We start from the raw sequence: 23,456 nt of genomic DNA, 5'->3' as shown, positions 1-23,456 counted from the left end.
GTCAGTCAGTTTTCGTTCAAACTGAGCACGGAAACACCCCAAGCTGTAAGAGCGTCACACCAACTGCTATGGTATCCTGGTACTCAAGGTTATAACCATAGATATTATATTTCAATAAGTTGTGTATTTGTTTACAGTGTTGTATGATATTGGAAGATTTTCTGCTTATTCTTTGTGCTGGAGGAAAATTTCATTGCATTTTGACCTGTATAAATTAGCCAAAAACAGAATCATCCGACTAAACGTTTTTTTTCTGAAGTAATCCTCGAATCTCTGCTGGCAAAGTGGCAGAGCAGAACTCATTCAATTGCAGTGATAGAAAAAAAGCACTTGAAAATATTATGTCTGGACTCAGTAAAAGAAATTCAGGTAATGCAAATGAATTGGGATTGGCGACAACATTATCTCCACAATCACCAGCAGAACAGGTGCAACCCAAGGCTGTGTGCTTAGCCCCTGCTCCACTCTATAATTATAACTGTGAGGCTAACTTATGGTATTTAAATGCCAGTCCACATTAGAGGATCAGAGGTGGAGAAGTTCAGCTACTTTAAATTCTTTAGCATTATCATTTTGGAAAATCTTTCCTGGGTGCAGCACCAAAGTGCAATTACAAAGAAGTCACAGCAGTACCTTTACATTCTTAGAATTTTGCACTGATTTGGTATGTCTTGTGAAACATTGACAACTTCCATAGATGTGCGGTGGAGAGTATACAGACTGGTTGCATCACAGCCTGGTACAGGAACACTAATGCCCCTGAATCGAAAAACCTACAAAAAGTGGTGGATGCAGCTTAGTCCATCACAGGTAGAGCCCTCTGCACCATTGCGCACATCTACGGGGGTACTGTCGCAGGAAATTTACCCCATTGTGTTCTAAGGCAGTGGTGCTCAACCACTGATCTAAGGAACAGAAATGTATAGAATTTATCTCCTCAGGCATTATAGTGGGAGAGGTTGTTGCTATTAGAAAATACTCAAGCACTCTAGCCTTATGGAGTTAATACTCAATTCAAATGTTAATTATGTAAAGAAATTGTGAGCAGAATTTTTAAAAATTGTAATAAGAAGTTCATGTCATTTGTTGAAGTGTTGCCGTGGACACTTAATAGCCTCATTTCCATACTTAATCTAATAAACATCACTGACCCAAATGGTAAGAATTAAATGTTTTGATGCTTTACAGCAAGGGTTCCCAACTGGAGTCCATGGACCTCATGCTTAATGGTAATGGTCCATGGTATAAAAAAGCTTGGGAACCCCTGTTTTACTGCAATTGACAGTTTGTTTCAGAGCTCCTGTCTAACAGACATACATACTTTAGACTACATTTATTCCTACTGACAGCTATTAAAATAACAGAACTAAAAACGACTTGCTGCTTGAGATGCAAAAAATGGGGCCTTTCGTAAAACCATCAGGGATTTACAACCTTTGAACATGATGGCTATTACTAAATGTCTTCCCTTGGTTCTGGAAATTATTAAATGCAGATTGTTTTATTAGATGGATTTTGAAATATTAATAGCTGAAACCCGTGAACAGACTCTGTATTTTCAGATGGAAACCTTTGTAAATGCCCACAGCAAGTGAGGAGATATATTGTGAAAAGTGTGGCCTTGATCAACACCATGCCTCACGTTCAAAGATACAATTTAATGACAGAGAAATGTATACAATATATATCCCGAAATGCTTTTTCTTCACAACCATCCATGAAAACAGAGGAGTGCCCCGAAGAGTGAATGACAGTTAAATGTTAGAAGGCCAAAGTACCCCCCATCTCTCCCCACACGTGTAAGCGGCAGCAAGCAACAATCCCCCCTCCTCCCACCGGCAAGGAAAGCATCAGCACTGCCACCAAGCACTCAAGCGTGAGCGAAGCAATAAAGACACAGACTTGCAGTTACCTCAGAGACTTTGCGTTTCACCTGCATTCAACACACCACAGGCCTTCTCTCTTCCTAATAAGGGAAGAAGAGATGTCTCCATTTTTCTAGCGAGCAGGGAGACATAACATACAACTTGCTGGTTTACGATGGTAGAAGTCCGTTATGTCGCTTTTTTCGAGCTCTGTGGCTGAAGATCGCAAAGATCCCGGGTCTTGAGGCACACAGCAGGTATTCTGGCTCCCCCGATGACACACGGGACTCCTGTTGTGACACCAGCCCTCGATCCACCTGTCTCCAGAGCCCTGAGATCCTAGGCTTCCAAATTTGAGACGGACTCTTAGGCCAGGGCTTTGATGTGCCTAACAATAGCCAGTTATGGAACCCCGAGAGCGGGTCCCATTCCTGCAAAGAACCGTAGTCAGTGTGTAATTCCAGGTCAGGGTCTTCAAAAGAATCCTGAAAGGGAAAAATAAAGATATTAAAGATGGAAATAGAACTGTTTCCAAAGATGCAAGCAAAGGAGTCACCGATAGGTACCAGTAACCCTCCCAAATTCCGCTTTCTTTCTTACAGTAAATACAATTTTCATGAAAAAATTATATGAAATTGAAAATCACAGATTTTGGAGGACATAAAAAATTTTGCAACTTGCTTTTTGATGTGCTGAGCAAATGCATATAGGAGCCTGGAGATGTGCTGTGATAGCCAAAAGTGAGAAACAGACCTGGATGCCAATTCCACAAGCTGTAATCATGCAAGCACTATTAGGTTGGCTCTGGGCCACTCAGACTCTCAGAAAGTTCAAGGTCTGACTGTACACTGTAAAGGAGACCAACACATTTACAACTGTTTACCATGAGTACTCCACCCTTACTCCATGACTACCAATCCTACTGCAATTATCTTTCACTGCTCTGTGAACTTTCCATCTATCTGTGCTAACATATGAGCAACCCCAGAGCCATTATAATTCCTGAAGTACCTTTCCGATACTGGGCTCTTTCCTGTCCCCAGTCACCATCATCCACAAACCCTCCCTTGTCTGTGCCATGCCAGTGATGGAGCCAGCTCCATAGAACAGTACAGCACAAGAATGGTGCCCCGATCACACTGTGTCTATGTTGGTCATGACGGTGTTTTAACTAATCCCATCAGTCTGCGCACGGTCCACATTCCCTCAAACCCATGCTTGTTCATACTATATGTCTGTCCAAATGATTCAATGTGTTCATGAGGATGTACTCTTGGGTTAGTGGACAATGTATACCTGCTGAGGGTGGGTGTGATTGATGGTTTACCAAAAGGTGTCGTAACTGGTAGATTTATTGGGTAATGTTGGCCCTACTGCAGTCTTGTCTTGCCCTGTGTTAACACAGTCCCAAACCAAAGCTAGGGTGGAGCCCTTGCCAGCAGTGGCTGATAGCATACTTGAGGGAATTAAGAAAGGGCCATGTAAATCACATCAGAAATGCCGCCTGTAGAAAGCATTAGGTACCTGACCACGCACCTAACACCACAAACCTCACCACAGATCAATAGTAGGTCCCCACAAGCATAGCTGTCCTGTAATGAGCTGATCCTTCTCTGGGTTCTCTGTATTCTGAGATGAAGGGAGAGGATGACAAGGGACTCCTTCAGCTGAAAAGATAGGAAAATGATATCTTGTATCTAGCTGGTACCCCTGACAACCAATTGATAGTATCCACCAGTTGTGGGCCCTTCATTTTACATCTTGCTCACACCATCCCCAGGGATGGCTATTTGGATCAGCAGAAAACTTACTTAAGAGATCCTTTTGGCCATCTATGTATGCTGATGCCCAGCAATATTGTACTTCCTGCCCTGAGTGCCAAAAGATCCACCATATCTGACACACAGATAGAGCCCCACTACAGCCTTTGCCCACCATAACCACCACATTCAAACGTATTGCTATGGACATTGTTGGCCCTCTAACGAAAAGCTGCTCTGCTATATTTTGGTCATTTGCAATCATGCTACCTGTTTCCTGAGGCATTCCGCCTGCAATCCACCACCACCCCTAAAATCATTGGTGCCTGAGTAAAACTCTTCTCCTGTGTGGGTTTCCCCGAAGAAATTCAACTGACCAAGGCATCAATTTCACTTCGACCTCCTGTCGCAATTATATCATCGGCTGCATCTGTTGTGCGTGAACATCCCAAGGGAGCAACAGTCTGAGTTACTCTAAACCACCTGTCTGGCACCAACTCATTCCACAGTCAAAGTAACTTTGATCACATTTCATCCCCATCCTGATACTTAGTCTGAACAACAACCGACCCTCTTAACTACACCTGCATGCTTTTATACATTAAATTGATGATTTACTGATTAGATAGACCATAAGACATAGCAGCAGAATTAGGTTATTTGGTTTATCTAGTCTGTTCTGCCCTTCAATCATGGCTGAATTATTGTCCCTCTCAACACCATTTTCCTTCCTTCTCCTGTAACCTTTAATGCCCTGACTAATCAAGAGCCTATCGACCTCCACTTCAAATATACTCAATGACTTGGATGCCACAGCCATTTGTAGTAATGAATTCTAGATTCACTACCCTCTGGCTAAAGGAATTTCTCTGTTCAAAATAGACACCCCTCTATTCTGAGGCTGTGCCCATTATTTTAGAATCGCCCATTGTAGGAAACATCCTCTCTGTATCCACCCTGTCTAGATATTTGCACTAATGAGCAGATCTATAGGTGTAGAATAAAGTGAGTTATGTCATCCTATTCCCCTTGTTGATGATGCACTTATTCAAATGTTGTCTTTCTGTCCAAGACCTCTTGCCTTGCCCTGAGACATTTAGCTTTCTGGTCTTGTTTGAATAAGATTATAAGGAAGCCTGAAGCTATGTAGTCTTTGAGGCACACAAAATGGTCATCGTTTAATTGACTATTGATGAAGAATTATTGCCTCACAGCACTATTAACAAAGCATTGAATGGTTTTAAGGCATAAAGCCTTGAGCTCAAAACGCTGAGTTCCTCTGGCAGATTTTGTGGAATTATTTTCATGATGGCTAGGAGTAGATTTATAGGATGCTAATTAGAGAAAGAACTTTCTAACAGTTTTAGAACATAGAACATAGAACAATACAGCATGGTATTTGGCCCACAAGGTTGTGCAGACCCTTAAACCCTGCCTCCCATATAACCCTCCACCTTCAATTCCACCATGTACCTGTCTGGTAGTCTCATTTAACATCCTCTAGAATTAATATGCAGTAATCAAAAAGCAAGTTATGTACACTCAGTCACACTTTGCAGCACAAGGGTACCTGTATCCTTATAAATTAATAATCTCATTCTACTTTTCAGTGTAATTATCTATTTTGGCTCTAAGTGCCAGCAACCAACCATCAAGTGAATGACGAACTGCAAGAATCTGAAAATATTTCCAGTTCCAAACTGGAATGGGCAGGTTCAAGATTACGTTCACATTATAGCCAAGGGAAATGTCAACCTTGCCCTGCTCTTCGATTGTTGCAGCCGAATCAGGTGTGAATGTTTTATTGAGGAAGTATCATATTATATCTGAGATTCAGCCATGAGGATCACTCCTTCGGTATCCTGGGCAGAAATGTCTCCTGCTATCACCCCTTTCCCTCACTTCCTCCTACTTCTAGCAGCCCATTCTGCTCTATATGCTTTTGTTAGCTAGTTACTAGTACTGTAGTTAATACAGTCCTTGTAGACCGCAGCATTTTTAAAAATCTGCATGAAAATTTCATAAAATAATGGCAATAATTAGTCAAAATGAATTGACAAGCAAACTGTAAGAAGTGAATGCTATCTGTGTGTGATGGGTCTGTTCTGTTTTTGCTTTCCGGGCATTGGAGTGGAGCAGTCTGTAGGATTCCTGAGTGGAGTAGCGTGATGAAGGGTTTCGGCCCGAAATGTCGTCACTAACTCCTCCCATAGATGCTGCCTGGCCTGCTGAGTTCTGCCAGCATTTTGTGTTTTTAAGATTTTATTTTTCTTATTTTTAAAGATAGTAGCAAAGTTGTCAAATCAGCATAGCATGCAGCCTGATACCATAATCCATCTACTCTGTATATTTCTTGTTTTCATTACTTGCACAAAGTCTAATACATTTAGTCATGCAGGAACCACCATGACCTGAAACAAATGCATCTGGCTATCAAATGCAATTTTGCATGAATTGTCACCCACTGTACTAAAAAGAAAAATGTGTGCTGTAGGAACCAAATTTGAAGGGTATTTTGAAAAAAAAAACCCTTTACATTGCTTCTTTATTTTCATCTATAGCAGTGACTTCATCCAAATATCGACAGAGAGAATTGTATAAAATTTATCATAATTTATTAAGCATAAAGGTGGCCATAAGCATTGCTGGTAGATTTACTGCTTCACAACTCTACCAATCCTTGTTCACATCAGATCATGGGTGCTGTCTGTGTGGAGTTTGGATATTCTCCCTGTGACTGTGTAAGTTTGTCCTAGTTCATTTGGGTTCTTCCTACATCCCAAAGGTTTGTGGGTTTGGAGGTTAATTGGTCTCTCTAGTTGTCCAGAGTGTGTGGGTGAGGGGTTGAACCTGGGAGATGTGGATAGGAATGTACAGAGAATAAAACAGGGTAGCATAGGTTTAGTATCGATAAATGGCTGATTATCCACATGGCCACTATGGACTGAAAGGCTAGTTTTTTTTTGCCATATCATTCCATGACATTATGAAATATTGAATCCTAATATTGGCAGTCTGTGATCAGTGGGGTGCCTCAGGGGTCAGTGCTGGACCCGCAACTGTTTACCACTTATATTGATGAATTGGAAGAGGGGACTGAGTGTAACGTAGCAAAATTTGCTGATGACACTAAATTGAGTGGAAAAGCAAATTGTACAGAGGGTGTGGAGAGTCTGCAGAGGGACATAGACAGGTTAAGTGAGTGGGCCAAGGTCTGGCAGATGGAATACAACGTTGGTAAATGTGAGATCATCCACTTTGGAAGGAATAATAGAAGAGCAGATTATGATTTAAATGGTGAAAGATTGCAGCATGCTGTTGTGCAGAGTGACTTAGGAGTGCTTGTTCATGAATTGCAAAAAGTTAGCTTGCAGGTACAACAGGTTATTAAGAAGGCAAATGGAAAGTTGGACTTCATTGCTAGAGGGATTGAATTCAAGAGCAGGGAGGTCATGCTGCAACTATACAGGGTACTGTTGAGGCTGCACCTGGAGTACTGTGTGCGGTTCTGGTCTCCATACTTGAGGAAGGATATACTGGCTTTGGTGGCAGTGCAGAGGAGATTCACCAGGTTGATTCCAGGGATGAAGGGGTTACCCTATGAGGAGAGATTGATTCCCCTGGGACTATACTCTGGAGTTCATGAGAATGAGAGGGAATCTTATAGAAACATACAAAATTTTGAAAAGGATAGTTAAGATAGAAGTAGGAAAGTTATTTCCATTGGTAGGTGAGACCAGAACTAGGGGACATTGCCTCAAGATTCATGGCAGAAGATTTAGGATGGAGATGAGGAGAAACTGTTTTTTCCAGAGAGTGGTGAATCTGTGGAATTCTCTGCCCAGGGAAGCAGTTGAGGCTTCCTCACCAAATATATTTAACATACAGTTGGATAGGTTTTTACATAGTAAGAGAATTAAGGGTTATGGGGGAAAGGCAGATAGATGGAGCTGAGTTTATTGACAGATCAGCTATGATCTTATTGAATGGTGGGGCAGACTCGATGGGCCAGATGGCCTGCTCCTGTTCCTATTTCTTATGTCTTAGGTACTGCTTTTCTTGACTCACACTGTACATTTTAGGAGCAGGTCCATCCCCTCCATATCAGAATTCTGAATGGTCCATGAATACCTCCTCATTATTCCTTTTTTTTGTTGCACTATTTATTTATTTGTGTAATTTTATAGTTTTTTTATCTTGCACTATACTACTGGTACAAAACAGCATATTTCATCATATGTCAGTGGCAATAAATCTGATTTTGATTCTCTTCAACAAACGACATCTTTCATTAAGAGACAAGGACTGAATTATGACAAGTCCCAGCTAAAGACCTTAACAAATCTAGATGAACCTACATAATGTCATGTCAGAATTTTAAAAACACAATTTACTTACTTTAATTGCTAAAGTGATGAAAGTTACCCGTATGTATCACGTAGTAGTTTGGACTTAACGTGTCCTTTGATTTAAGTTCCTGATCTGTGCCTCTGTTCTTACATGAGAAATGGGTGGCAATTCTAATGATCCTTGTCAGCACTAAAGATAAGCTGTCCAGATGATTTAAACTACTGAGCGTTATCTTGGTTTTGTGAAGATTTTGTATTACACTTTGACAGCAAACTGGTTTCTTCCCCTCCAATTCTGGCTTGTTCCTCTTTTACTTAGCAAACGTAACCAACACAAAACCTCATTCCTCAAACCTCAGCCTCCTGAAGAATTAGGGTACAGTCAGCCCTCCTTATCCACGGGGGATTGGTTCTGAGACCCCCTGTGGATACCAAACAACGCAGATGCTCAAGTCCCTTATTTAACCTAAATCAGTGCGGTGGTCTTCAGGACCCAGTGGAACCCCGGACTTTATTTAACATGTTCAGTGTGGTGGACATTAGGATCTGGTGCAGCTCTGAATCCATGGCGTTTCTGTTCATGACAATAATCACGATCATGATTGAAAATAAGGTGGAAGTAATAAAGCAATTGGAAAGAGGTGAAATGCCATCGGTCATTGGAAAAGCATTAGGCTACAGTCGGTCAATGATCGGAACAATTTTAATGGAGCATGTAAAAGCCCCTGCCCTGATGAAAGCTACAATTATTATTAAGCAACGCAATGGTTTAATTATTGAAATATGTATGTTTCTTAAGTGTTTTATACGGATAGAAAGATAAAATATGTACTATATACTAAGAAAAACGTTTGACTAACTGACGCTAAATAATACAGGATGTACCTGTTCCGACTTCAAATCCGACTTAAAGACGGACCCAGGAATGGAACTCATTCATAACCCGGGGACTACCTGTACTTTAAAATCATTTCTAGATTACTTATAATACCTAATACAATGTAAATACTATGTAAATAGTTGTTATACTGTATTGTTTAGGGAATAATGACAAGAAAAAATCGTCTGTACATGCTCAAACAACGAGTGCTGGAAGAGCACTTCCAAGTTTTCCCGATCCGCAGTTGGATGAATCTGCGCATGCCGAATCTGCAGATAAGGAGGGCCAACTGTAGTTGGTGCTTTGTTGTCAGTGTGGACTAGATGGACAGAAGAGCTTGCTTCCATGGTCTGTGACACTGTAAATCATTTCTCTCTGCCTCTGAATTATTAATATGGCTGCTATAAGTCTTTCTGAACTTAACCACTCTACAAAATTTATCATTACAGAAGATCCATGTAAAGTTTGTAGTAGAGTAGAGTTCATTATTATGTCAAGGTTTTGTACTTTGGTCTTCATGGATATTCGAATTCCATTTGCCACAGATTTTGAAAGGTCTTTTTGTTTCCCCTTGTTGATTTACCTAGGTGACAATACTATTATGAAATGATTTCAGCTTCTGCTCAAGACTTAGAACATTCATTTTTTGGTACTTCCAATGCAAATAAGCCTTTGATTTGACCGAGATCTATTTCCCAACAGTCAGCACAGCCTTGTGTATGGGAAGTCACATCTTACAAATCTCTTAAACTTCCTTAAGGTGGTAACCACGAAGGTAGGCAAGGCAAGGGCAGTAGATATTCTCTATATGTACTTTAGCAAGGCTTTTGACAAGGTCTTTCACGTGGGCAAATCTGGAAGTTTCGATTCCATGGGATCTAGGGGATCATAGCAGACTGTATTCATATTTGGCTCAGAGGTAGAATGCAAAGCATGATATTTGAGGGTTGGTTTTTGCAGTGGACGTCTTTGTCTAGTGTGTGCCAGAACTGGGACCTTTGATAATACTGTATAAAAAAAATTAGGATATGAATGTACAAGGCAGGGTTCGTAAGTTTGTGGATGGCTCTAAAGTAGGTGGTGTAATAGACAATGTAGAAGGTTATGATTTATTAGATGGGCATCTTGATCAGTTAGGTGCACCGTCTGAGGATTGGCAAATGGCTTTCAAACCAGATAAATGTTAGGTATTACATTTTAGAATATCAAACCAAGGGAGAGGTTATACAGTGAATGGTAGTGACCTGGGGAATGTGGAAAAGAGGGCAACACAGGTAGTTAGGGTGGTGAAGAAGCTGAATTCCATTCTGGCCTTCTTCAGTCAGGACAGAGTACAGAAGTTAGAAAGTTATGATGCTGTTGATGAGACTGCATATATAGTTTTGATCACCCTGCATATATAGTTCTGTTATAGAAAATATGGTATTAAACTAGGGAAACTTGGGGGCCTGAGTTACATACAGAGGTTGTGCAGACTAGGACCTTGTTCCTAGGAATGTAGGAGATTGAGGAGTAACCTGACTGAGCTATATTAAATCACTCAGGCATAGACCGGGTGAAAGCACGTAGTCTAAGGAGAGTGTGCTAAAAACAAGAATGGTTTTAGACCTGTGATGAAAGATTTGAAAGTGACATCAAATTCTTCATGCAATGGCTGGTATGTATTCGAATGAGCCGTCAGGCACGATGGTTGGAGCAGACATATCGGCAGCATTTAAAAGCCATCAAGATAACTACATGGATAGGAGAAATTCAGGGGGCTATGGGGTAAATGTGGTTGATTGAACTATCTCACTAGGCAACACAGTCAGCATGGATGGATTGGACTGGTGGACATTTCCATGTTGTATGACTCAATGGTTTTTTCTTAGGTCTCGGCAAGAGATGAAAACATTATAAATGTTAGTTAGAGATAGAAGAGAGGGGGTTCATCAAGATGCTGAGTAGCAAGTAAGTTGTGTGCAATTGCTTACTGAAGTGGCAAACAACATCCTAATAAATGAAACACGTACAACACGCTGGAGGAACTCAGCAGGTCGGGCAGCATCTGTGGAAATGAGCAGTCAACGTTTTGGGCCGAGACCCTTCATCAGGACTGAAGAAGGAGTGGGCAGGGACCCAATAAAGAAGGTGGGGGGAGGGTGGGAAGGAGAAAGCTGGTAGTGCCAGGTGAAAAACCAGTAAGGGGAAAGATCAAGGGGTGGGGGAGGGGAAGCAGAAAGGGGATAGGCAGGAAAGGTGTAGAAAGAATGTAAGGGGAAAACAGCATGGGTAGTAGAAGAAGGTGGAATCATGACAGAGGTGATAGGCAGCTGGAGGAGGAGGCTGGAGACTACCCAGAGGGTATATGAGGTGTTGCTCCTCCAACCTGAGTTTGGCCTCATCATAGCAGTAGATTAGGCCAGGTATGGACATACCTGAATGGGAATGTGAGGCAGAGTGGGTGGCAACCGAGAGATCCTGTCTGTTGTGGCAGATGGAGTGGAGGTGCTCGATGAAGCGGTCCCCCAATCTGCGTCGGGTCTCACCAATGTAGAGGAGGCCACACCAGGAGCACCAGATGCAATAGATAACAATAGATAATAGACTCACAAGTGAAGTGTTGCCTCACCTGGAAGGACTGTTTGGGGCCCTGAATGGTGGTAAGAGAGGAGGTGTAGGGACAGGTGTAGCACATACGCTTGCAGGGATCAGTGCCAGGTGGGAGATCTGTGGGGAGGGACATGTGGACCAGGGAGTTGTGGAGGGAATGATCCCTGCGGAAAGCAGAGCGGGGTAGAGAGGGAAAGATGTGCTTAGTGGTGGGGTCCTGTTGAAGGTGGTGGAAGTTGCAGAGGATAATGTGCTGGATCTGGAGGCTGGTGGGGTGGTAGGTGAGGACAAGGGGAACTCGGTCCCTGTTGTGGGGGGAGGATGGGGTGAGGGGCGAAGTGTAGGAAATGGAGGAGATGCAGGTGAGGGCATCATTGATGATGGCACCCCACCAGCCTCCGGGTCTAGCACATTATCCTTCATAACTTCTGCCACCTTCAATACCGTCTGGGTAGTCTCCTGCCCCTTGGCATGAACATTGAATTCTCCAGCTTCTGGTAATTCCCTCCCCCTCCCTTCTCCCATCCCAGTTTCACTCTGCCTCCTCCTCCAGCTACCTATAACCTCTCTCATGATTCCACCTTCTTCTACTACCCATAGTGCTTTCCCCTTACATTCTCTCTTCACCTTTCCTGCCTATCCCCTCCCTGCTTCCCCTCCCCCACCCCTGATCTTTCCTCTTTCTGGTTTTTCACATGGCACCTACCAGCCTTCTCCTTCCCACCCTCCCCACAACTTCTTTATAGGGCTCCTGCCCCCTCCCACTTCAGTCCTGACGAAGGGTCTCAGCCCAAAACGTTGACTGCTCAATTTCACGGATGTTGAGTTCCTCCAGCATGTTGTACGCATTGCCTTGACCCCAGCATCTGCAGTGTACTTCGTGTATCCTAATAAATGAAACTTCAATTTCAATCTACATGCATGGCCAAGGACAGAACAGGTGTGACCAAGCAGTCGTCAGGATTATTCAAATGTCTTATAGTTATGAACCACTTGCTGTATGAGTTTGAATGCAATACGGTGAGCTGATGTGGGGTTCTGAGACTTTCTGATATGAAAAAAAATTGGGACATTTTCTGAAAATTCAAACAGTACTTAAGCAGCTTTAACATTGGAAGTGATCAAAGGAATGGCAGATGGTGTTTAATCCAGCCAAGTGTAAGTTGTTGCTCTTTGGGAGATCAAATATCAAAGGACAGTACATAGTTAATGGAGAGACCCTTAATGGTGTTGATGTTCAGAGGAATCTTAGTATTCAAGTCCAATGCTCTCTGAAAGTGGCTGCACAATTTAATAGGGTGGTAAAAAAGGTGCATGGCGTTCTTGCTTTATAAGTTGAGGCATTGATCTTAAGTGTCAGGAAGTTATATTGCAGCTTTAAAGAGTCTGGTCAGGCAACAACTGGAGTATTGCAGACAATTCTGGTCACCCAGTGATGGAAAGGATGTGGAGGCTTTCGAGAGGGTGCAAAAGAGATGTATGAGGACGGCACCTGAGTTAGAGGGCATATGCAATGAGCGAAGGTTGGACAAACTTGATTTGTTTTCTTTGGAGCTGTAGAGGCTTGGGGGAGACCAGACAGTCCAAATGTATTTTTCGAGTCTTTTACTAAGATGGGCCCTTATGTTAAAAGTGGGATAAATCACAACTATGTCTTGACTAAAATGAACGCTTTTAAATGACTGAAAGAGCCTCAAAACTCTCCAAGATTGATTTCAGTTCATGAATTTGTTAACATTAAAATTATGCTATTCAATCGAAATTGTGACAATATTATGGTTGAAAATAATCAGTTTAAATTGTAGATTTAGATACAATTCTGGGAAAGCTAAACTAATAAATATGTTTAGTTACCTACCAAAGCTATTGAAAGGTTTTTATTAACTTCCTTTCCTCAACAATTGTAATGGCCATTATTAAGCTGTAGTACAATATAATAAATAAGCATTAAAATATCATATTAGACTGTCAGGGATTAGTTAATTTCAAAATTGAGAATTGGATTCTCTCAAGTGTAAAATATCTTAAAGAAAATGTACATGAATTGTGTGTGAAATATATGCTCAGTCCACTGCCTTTCACTTTGCTGACCCACGACTGTGCTGCAACACACAGCTCAAATCACATCATCAAGTTCGCCGATGACACGACCGTGGTGGGTCTCATCAGCAAGAACGACGAGTCAGCTTACAGAGAGGAGGTGCAGCGGCTAATGGACTGGTGCAGAGCCAACAACCTGTCTCTGAATGTGAACAAAACAAAGCAGATGGTTGTTGACTTCAAGAGGGCACGGAGTGACCACTCTCCGCTGAACATCGATGGCTCCTCGGTAGAGATAGTAAACAGCACCAAATTTCTTGGTGTTCACCTGGCGAAGAATCTCACCTGGTCCCTCAACACCAGCTCCATAACAAAGAAAGCCCAGTCCATCTCCCACCCCCCGTCCTCATCACATTCTACAGGGGTTGTATTGAGAGCATCCTGAGCAGCTGCATCACTACCTAGTTCGGAAATTGCGCCATCTCGGATTGAAGGACCATGCAGCAGATAGTGAGGTCAACTGAGAAGATAATCAGGGTCTCTCTTCCCACCATTACAGACATTTACACTGCCCGCTGCATCCACAAAGCAATCAGAATTATGAAGGACCCCACGTACCCCTCATACAAACTCTTCTCCCTCCTGTCATCTGGGAAAAGGCACCAAAACATTTGGGCTCTCATGACCAGACTATGTAACAGTTTCTTCCCCCAGGCCATCAGACTCCTCAATACCCAGAGCCTGGACTGACACCAACTTACTGCCCTCTACTGTGCCTATTTTCTTGCTTATTATTTATTGTAATGCTTGCACTGTTTTGTGCATTTATGCAGTCCTGGGTAGGTCTGTAGTCTAGTGTAGTTTTTCCTTTTTTTGTTTTTACATAGTTCAGTGTAGTTTTTGTGCTGTTTCATGTAGCACCATGGTTCTGAAAAACGCTCTCTTGTTTTTACTGTGTACTGTACCCGCAGTTATGGTCGAAATGACAATAAAAAGTGACTTGATTTGACTTCACTTTACATCATCTTGGTTATTTTCCTTTGAAAGCACCTGAATCATTTACCGCAATCACTTCCCAGAGGAACAAGTTCCCATTCTATTGCTAAATATTCTTTTCCAAACTGATTTATCTGTGTTCATCCAAGCTGGACATTCCTAGTGATAAACATCAGCATTCATTGTCCATGTTTAATTACTATTGAAACAAAGAAGAAAATTAAGAATCAATCACATTGATGGGTTGATGTCATAAATGTACCAGACTAGGGATGGGTATCAGGTTTCTTTACCTGAAGTATATTAATGACCTACGTAATTTTTTATGATAATTGGTTAGCATTATGGTCAATATTATTGAGAATGTATTCTAGATTTATTTGATAATTGTATTTAAGTTGCTCAGCTTCTCTGCTGGGATTGAACTGGAGTCATTGATATAGATTCTGATTCTAGATCTTTGGATCCTGATTCTAGATCTTTTGAGACAAATCCAGTAACCCAGCCAGCAGGTTACTCACAATTTAGGCTACGTCCACACCAGACCGGATAATTTTGAAAATGCCGGTTTCACATAAAAAACGATAGGCGTCCACACCAAGCGTTTTTGAAAATACCTCCATCCACATAAAAACAGGTATTTGGGCGAATCTCCTCCTACTGGGCATGTGCAGGACACATCTACAGAAAACAAGTGACATGTTTGGTGTTGAATATGCAGTGAAAGTGCGTGTTTGTGCAGTTACAGACTAGAAGAACTTAAAAAGAAATTGCCAAATGATGGACAGCTGTTGGCTCTTGCGCAGAATGACTTAAGACTAATAAAAAACAAATACCGGAGCATATGGAGACAACTGACAGGGAGTTCACGGCTGAAGACAAACATTGAAAAACTGAATAAATCTGTTGCATTAATAAAGCACCTTGTTAAATGTATAAAATATGTCTGCATCAGTGTTATCTTGTACTTTCATACAATGTTATATTAGGCTGTTACACATCTATTGTCAGAGAAGTACTTACATAAATAGGTAAACCACTTTCATACAAGCAAGGACAGAAAACAGGGCAAAGTGAGTATACTTATTTATTCAGTAAGTTATGGGTCAAAGTATTTGGTGAGTACATTTCTAACTCTTCTGGCTTCGGTCTCGTTGCTGTCTGTTCTTAAATTGTTAGGTTGCGTTCAAGAAAACAATGAAATGCCGCGCTGGCACCACTATCTGTTCCAGCACATCATGAGACTGTTCCTAGAAATCTCTGTTTACCCCGTCCTCACTACTCTTGCCCAAGTGGCATTTTCAAATTTACACTCTCTGGAAGGCGTTTTTGAAAAGCTCAATTTTCAGGTGAGGAAAATGCTGTTTCAGTGTGGACGGAGGATCTAAACGAAGAGAAAAAGCTTTGATTACAGATTTATCCAGTCTAATGTGGATGTAGCCTTATTCTAAACTCCATTCCTTCTATGGTCCTTAACTTCAGATTCTGTCAAACACAGAAGCAAATCTCTTCTGAATCATTAAAAGTTGAAAAAGTATCTCTCAGTTCTACAGCCTTTTCATTTTAAAATATAAAATTTTTAAATTATCCAATTTTTTCCAACAGCTGATATCTCTCAGATAACGGAATTACCCTTTGTGAGCTTCTTTTGCTCTTTGTATGTTTCTACATCACCTTTCTCATAGACCAACATGGTACTCTTGTCCTCAATATTTGACTCATTTCTATCCCAATGGCATTGCTATAGTTTATAGGCTCACCTATTCATCCAATGACCTCATCATTCTCCCTCGCCTGAACACCAAGGGAAGGTAGGCAATTAACATGACTTTTTTTTGGTTTTTGCTTATTCATTTTATGGGTTATGAATATCAGCAGAATGCCAATATTTATCACCAACCCTACCTACCATGGATATAGTCATGAAAAGCTACCTTTTATAACCACTGCAGCTCTTCAATGATGATATGCCCATAATGTTGATAAGTAGGGAGTTCTAAGACTTAGGCAGAATGATTTTGAAGAGTGATGATGAACTTGTAGGTCAGGATGGTGTGCAACTTGGAGACAAACGTTGTCCTTTCTGATGGTAGCCATTACATACTGAGTAGTCTACAGGAAACATTGCTCTTCAACTCTTCAACTCCCTTGTCATTATGGCAGAAAGGATGAACACTTAGGATGATGCAAGGATGCTACTATCCTAGAGGCTGTTGAGCTTCTTAAGAGTTGTTGGAGATATACTCATCAACACAAATATTTCTCCTTGCTCTTTACTTGTGCATTTTACATGGTGGGAAGGATTTATGATAAGCGAATGTCAAACTTCCCTCCTACTTTTGTACCCACAATCCTTATGTAGCTATTCTGATTGAATTTCCAGTCACTGTGAATGATGGAAAACTCATTAATAAATGCCAAGAGCTTTTTAGATATCTCTTGAAAATGGTATTACTTGCTGCTTATCTGTTCATGCCTAAATATTGTTTGGGTCTTGCTGCATGCAGAAGAATTGATTTACATCTGTGAATTTATTTTTGCTGAGGAGTTGCAAAAGGATTTATACAGTGTTTATCATCATCAAACATTCCAACTTCTGACCCTATAATGGGGCGAAGGTTAATGATGAAACTGCAGAAGTTGTCTTTTCCTCTGGCACTATCCTGAAAAACTCTTGAAGTGATGTTCTGGAACTGGTATAATAGGGCTAACAACCATAACAACCTTCCTTTCTTCAAGGTAGGACTCCAAACATTGGATTGCTTTATCTTTGATGCTCGCTGATAGCATAGCTCCTCCAGTATATACTTGATCTAATGCCAAGGAACTCTAGAATTCAGATTTGAACCAAGACTGTGATGAAGTTTAGAGCTGAGCACAGTTAAAACTGGGCATCAGTGAGCAGGTACTGGGGAATAACTTGCACACACTAATACCATCATCTATACCTTCCATCTCTTTGCTGATGATTGAGACGATGGACATCATTGATTGTATCTTCCATCAAACTCCTAAGGAAATATACTATAGCTGCTTGCTTGCCTTCCTGAGAACAGATACTCAAGGATGTTGATACCAACAAACTTGAAGCTGCTCACCTTTTCCATTGCTGATCTCTTAATGAGGACCAGTGTTTGTTTCCTCAACTTCCACTTCCTGAAGTCCACAATTAATTCCTTGGTTTTATTGATGTTAAATGCAAAACTGTGGTTGCGACACCACTCAACCAGCCGGTTTGTCTCATTCCCATACTCCTCCTTGTCTCCATCTGAAATTCTTCCATCACCAGTTAATGCTAGAGTAAAGATTTTAAGTACTTTAGCTTAGATGTTGCCTGGTCCATACAGTCTTCTATATTCAGTGCCCTCAGGTATTTCTTAGTACAATGTGGATTGAATAGAATTTGCTTAATACGGGCTCCTGTGATGATAAGGAAGCTAGTTGGCACGGCCCCAGTTGTTTGGGAATTAATGTCGGTGTTTCTCAGTTACTCTTGAAGCAGACATTAAGATCTTCAGGCATAGTACATCCTGTGTCCTTGCTACTTCCAGTGCTTCTTCCACATATTGGAAAGCTTAGACTCGTCAGTTGAGGAAGGGCTCTGAGTAATTTGATTTCATGCTGTGAAACTTCCTGGGCTCTGGATTAATGCTGAGGACTCCCATTGCCACACTGTTTTGTTAGTCCGCCCCTGTTTTCACTTTCCTGGAAGGACTGCCTGCCAATGAGACAAGGTGTGCCAGGAACCACAATGAAACAGTCTGTAAAACATAATCCTCTGAGCTGGGCTGATGCTTGACCAGTGTACAGGATGTAATGCTGTGCATTACTGTGTGGTACAAGGACTCAAATGACCAGAATCAAAAGAGGCTGTAGAGCAGTGGTTCTTAACATTTTTTATACCATGGACCAAAACCATTACGCAAGGGATCCATGGACCTCAGATTGGAAACTCCAACTGTAGAGGATTATAGACTCAGCCAGCTCCATCACGGGCACAAGCCACTGCATAATCAAAGATAACGTCAAAGACAGTGCCTTGAGAAGTTGGTATCGATCATTAAGGATCATCACTACCTGGGTCATGCCTTCATCTCAACACTACTATCAGGGAAGAAATATAGGAGCCTGCAGATGCACACTCAATATTTTGGGAACAACTTCCCCTCTACCATTAAATTTCTGAACAGTTCATGATCACTACCTTGCTATTCCTCTTTAACACTAATGATAACTTTCTCTTGTAACTTACGGTAACTTGTTTATGTCTTGCACTGTACTGCTACTAAAAAACAACAGACTTCATGACCAATGTCAGTGATAATAAACCTGAGTCTGACTCTAGAAGTGCCCAACAGCACCTATTGTAGGAGATTTGTTCACCAAGAATATAGCAGGAGTTGGCTCTCAAGTGATGGATGAAGGCAAAAACTGAAGTTGACATGTGTATTCTCCACATGACTGCAGGCTATTCCCATTCTAAATGTATGTTGATATTTATGTGTCTTTAGGGATCATTATTGTTTACTCTTTTATCACTTAGTGTCTCCATTTATATGTTATACTTCCTTGCTGTATTGCATTTCGAATTCAGATTGATATCTACATAGTTTTTCTATTGATTTACTTGCATTAAGGCACCCTCTTCAACATTCTGTAATGTCCCAAGTGTGATAAAACAAATTTCCACACTGAAGCATACAATAAGATCTTAATTCACGTGACCGTAAGCTTAGTTGAGATGGAGACACGAGACATGTTAGAATCTGGAGCAACAGTCAGTTGAAGAAATTTATAGGTGAGAGCATATGTAGGAGCAAAGGAAAGTTTTAAACGTCAGGTTGAAATCCTGTATCAGGACTGTTGCATACAGGGCTTTCAACTCCCTCCCGCAGATGTTGTTCAGCCTGCTAAGTACCTCCAGTTGAGATGTTTGATATCCAGGACTGCCTTAGGGATGAAAGGGATGAAAGAAGTGAGAGCATAACAAAAGATTTCCAAGGCATCTGGAGACACAACCACCAATAGTACAGTAATTAAAATCATGAATATGCAGGAGAGCAGGTGGAAGTAAATTGAACTGAATTGACTTTATTATTTACATCCTTCACATACATGAGGAGTAAGATGCTTTATGTTACATCTCTGTCTAAATGTGCAATGTGTAGATTAAAGTAGTTTATAATAAATAGCATGTACAACAGGACAGTCAATATAACATAGAAATACAATTGTATCAGTGAAAATTAATCAGTCTGATGGCCTGGTGGAAGAAGCTGCCCCAGAGCCTGTTGGTCCTGGTTTTTATGCTGCGGTACCACTTCCTGGATGGTAGCAGCTGGAACAGTTTGTGGTAGGGATGACTCGGGTCCCAAAACGATCCTCTGGGCCCTTTTTATACACCCGTCTTTGTAAATGTCCTGAATAGTGGGAAGTTCATATCTATAGATGTGTTAGGCTGTTTGTACCATTCTCTGCAGAGTCCTGCAATTGAGGAAAGTATATTTCCCATACCAGGCAGTGATACAGCCAGACAGGATGTACTTAGTAGTGCCCCTGTAGAAATTTCTTAGGATTTGGGGTTCCATTCCAAACTTCTTCAACCGTCTGAGGTGAAAGAGGCACTGTTGTGCAGTTTTGACCACACAACCAGTATGTATAGACCATGTGAGATCCTCGGTGATGTTTGTGCCAAGGAACTTAAAGCTGTTCACCCTCTCAACCCCAGATCCATTGATGTCAAAAGGGGCTAGCCAGTCTCCATTCCTCCTGTAATCCACAACGAGCTCCTTGGTTTTTGCAACATTGAGGGAGAGGTTGTTTTCTTGACACCACTGTGTCAGGGTAGTAGTTACTTCTCTGTTGTTTGCCAAGTTATTATTTGAGATAAGGCTGATCAATGTAGTATCATCAGCAAATTTAATTAGCAGATTGGAGCTGTGAGTGGCGACACAGTCATGGGCATACAGGAAGTAAAGAAGAGTGCTTAGGACACAGTCCTGAGGGGCATCTGTGTTGAGAGTCAGAGGGGCAGAGGTAAGGGAGCCAACTATTACCACTTGCCAGCCAATCTGACAGGAATTCCAGGATCCATCTGCACAAAGCAGGGTGAAGGTTGAGGTCCCTGAGCTTCTTGTCGAGCCTGGAGAGAATTACGGTGTTGAATGCTGAACTGTAGTCCAAGAACAGCATTCTCACATAAGTATTCTTCTTCTCCAGATGTGTAAGGACGGTGTGTAGAGCTGTGGCTAGTGTGTCATCTGTTGATCAGTTGTGTCAGTAGGCAAATTGTAGAGGGTCCAGTGTGGGTGGTAGCAAGCTGCAGATGTAGTCCTTGGCCAGCCTCTCAAAGCATTTGCTTATTATTGAGGTGAGTGTGACAGGACACTAGTCATTCAGGCATGTTACCTTTGTCATTTTAGGTTCAGGGACAATGGTGGATGTTTTGAAGCAGGAGGGCACTCTACACTGGAGAGAAAGAGATTAAAAATTTCTGAACATGCACCTGCCAATTGTGCTGCACACACTCTGAGTACCCGCCCTGGGATGCCGTCCAGTTCTAGATCCTTGTGACCGTCCACTCGTTGTAAACACCTGCGTGTTTCAGCCTCAGAGTTGACCAGTGTGTTCAAAGAATAGAAAGATCCATCAAATAAAGCCAAGGATTGATTGAAAACAAGCATGAGAGGGTTAAAACAGAGCCAAAGCTGAACAACATAGATCAGGGTAAAGAGGGCTGATAAATAAATGAATATTCACTTTGTGCACTATTACATTTAAAGGGCAACTGTGATTCCTTAGTAAGGTGAATTGGCAATAATGAAGAATACATTGCTGTTACTGAAGTTCAATATAATGTAGCGCTTCAAATGTAAAAACATAGATTAGCTATAACAAGTATACAGATGAGTAAAGTAAGATGAAATACACATAAACCATAATCTATTTAAATGGCAGAACAGGCTCAAAAATCTACTTTAATACTGTTATTTTGATTATGAGTCCTCATTAAATAACGATTATCAGTAGAGTTCATGGTATAATTCGAATATAAAAGGATTTCCGGAGAAAAGAATAGAAATATTTTGCATTTCTACAGTTGGATGCCTTATCTGAATGAGTTGTCTTCTCCTTGTGCTGTTGTGATTAACAGAGATGCTTTAAATGATTTGTAACGTACATAACCTGTGGTTCCAAAGGTAGGTGTCTAACCAAGCTTGAGGCTCAGACAATAATCGTTGGGGTTTAAGAAGACCTTTTTGTGTTATTGGCAGTCGGCTGAAAAATTATTTATTCACTTCTGTTGCCAGAAACTCATGAATTCTGCCTCTATCCATGTCTCCCATAGGTTGAACTTGGTCCTCGACTGAGTGCAGTGAACCATTACAGAAGCTATATTGATCCATAATTTGTCACTCTGAGGCAAATGTGCCCATTGATAAAATGGATTGTCTTTTAATTGTTTCATTTCAGCTGTACATGTATGGAGTGTCTAATGATTGGGACCATAACAGTAAAAGGTTTGTTCACCTCCAGCAGAAATATCCCTCTAAATTTTAACTGCATACACACTGTGTAAAATTAGCATCATAAATAAATACTGCAACTAAATATAAGTAAATGCAAGTAGCCTGTTAAAATAACATTCCAAAAGGGGATTGAGTTATTGTTTTAAAAAAGTCAGTGCTGAGAATAAACAATTAGGTCCTTGCCGTGAATACTCCACTTAAATGTCAAGACATTTGAAAATAATTTTGACTTTTGTGCTGTTTCTTTTTATACCCAAAAAGATATCCTTGTCTTCTTTTCATATATACTGTACATGTTAAGAAAAATGACATTTACAAAAGGATAAGAGAAGAATAAAGAGATCACAAAATAGGGACAAATGCAATCTCTGTACAATCCTCATGAAATAGTAGTATTAAATCACAGATAATGTGGGAATAGTCATTCAGCATCATTTTTTACATAATTGACTAATTTATAAGTTTGTAAGTTTTAAGAGGATTTAATCCAAAAGAAGAACTTTGGGATTATAATTACTTTGTTCCAGCTGCTCTCTAGATCAGAATAATCGGTCCTGACTGGATCTACAAGTTGTCAGGATCTGAGCTAAAACAGGCTTGACCTGAGTCCTGGTGTCTGGGTCAGTGTTTTCCTCCAGTAAGATATGAACATATGTGCCACCATTTTCTGGATGGCAGGTTAAAGACTTGATTTGAAATGCTCAGGGTAAGAATGTCTATCATTCTGCACACAATAATTTCTCAATTGTTTGTGATTTCAAGTGCACATAATTGAGCTTTGTATCCAAAGTGGGTGGATAAGAGTGAATTTGGTTAGCAGGGTTATAGCTCCCTGTTTTATTCTTACATTCCCTCAAGGGGCTTGTGCAAGGCTGAGCCAGCATTTAATTGTTCCTTCCTAATTGCCCTTGAGAAGATGGTGATGAGCCACCTTCTTGAGCAGCCTCAGTCCATGAGATGTGGATGTACTCACAATGCTGATGGGAGGGGGGGGGGGGGTGGATAGTTCCAGGATTTTGAGCCAGCGAGAAGGAACACTGATATATTTCCAAGTCAGGGTGGTATGTGGCTTAAAGGGTATTTTTTTTGATGACGGTTTTCCCATGCCTTTGTTGCCTTTGTTCTTCTACCTGGTGGAAGCCTTGGATTTGGAAGGAGCTGCATAAGAGGGGGGTGGTGAGGTGGAGACGCATCTCTGCCAAAACACAAGAAAGATGCTGGAAATCCCCGACAGCACACACAGAATGCTGGAGGAACTCAGCAGATCAAGCAACATGTATGAAGAGGAATAAAAAGTCTTTGTTTCAATCCTAGACCCTTCTTCTGGACTCCTTCCCTCCACTAGCTTGCAGGTGGACCACGTGAAGCCATGGGAACAGGTATTGGATGGTCGTAGGAGGTGCTGGTGCATTTTGCAAGTCCTGGTTATGCAACCACTGCTGCTA

Source organism: Hypanus sabinus, chromosome 7 (assembly GCF_030144855.1).
Source record: "Hypanus sabinus isolate sHypSab1 chromosome 7, sHypSab1.hap1, whole genome shotgun sequence".
Lineage (NCBI taxonomy): Eukaryota > Metazoa > Chordata > Chondrichthyes > Myliobatiformes > Dasyatidae > Hypanus > Hypanus sabinus.
This window is presented reverse-complemented; position numbering follows the sequence as displayed.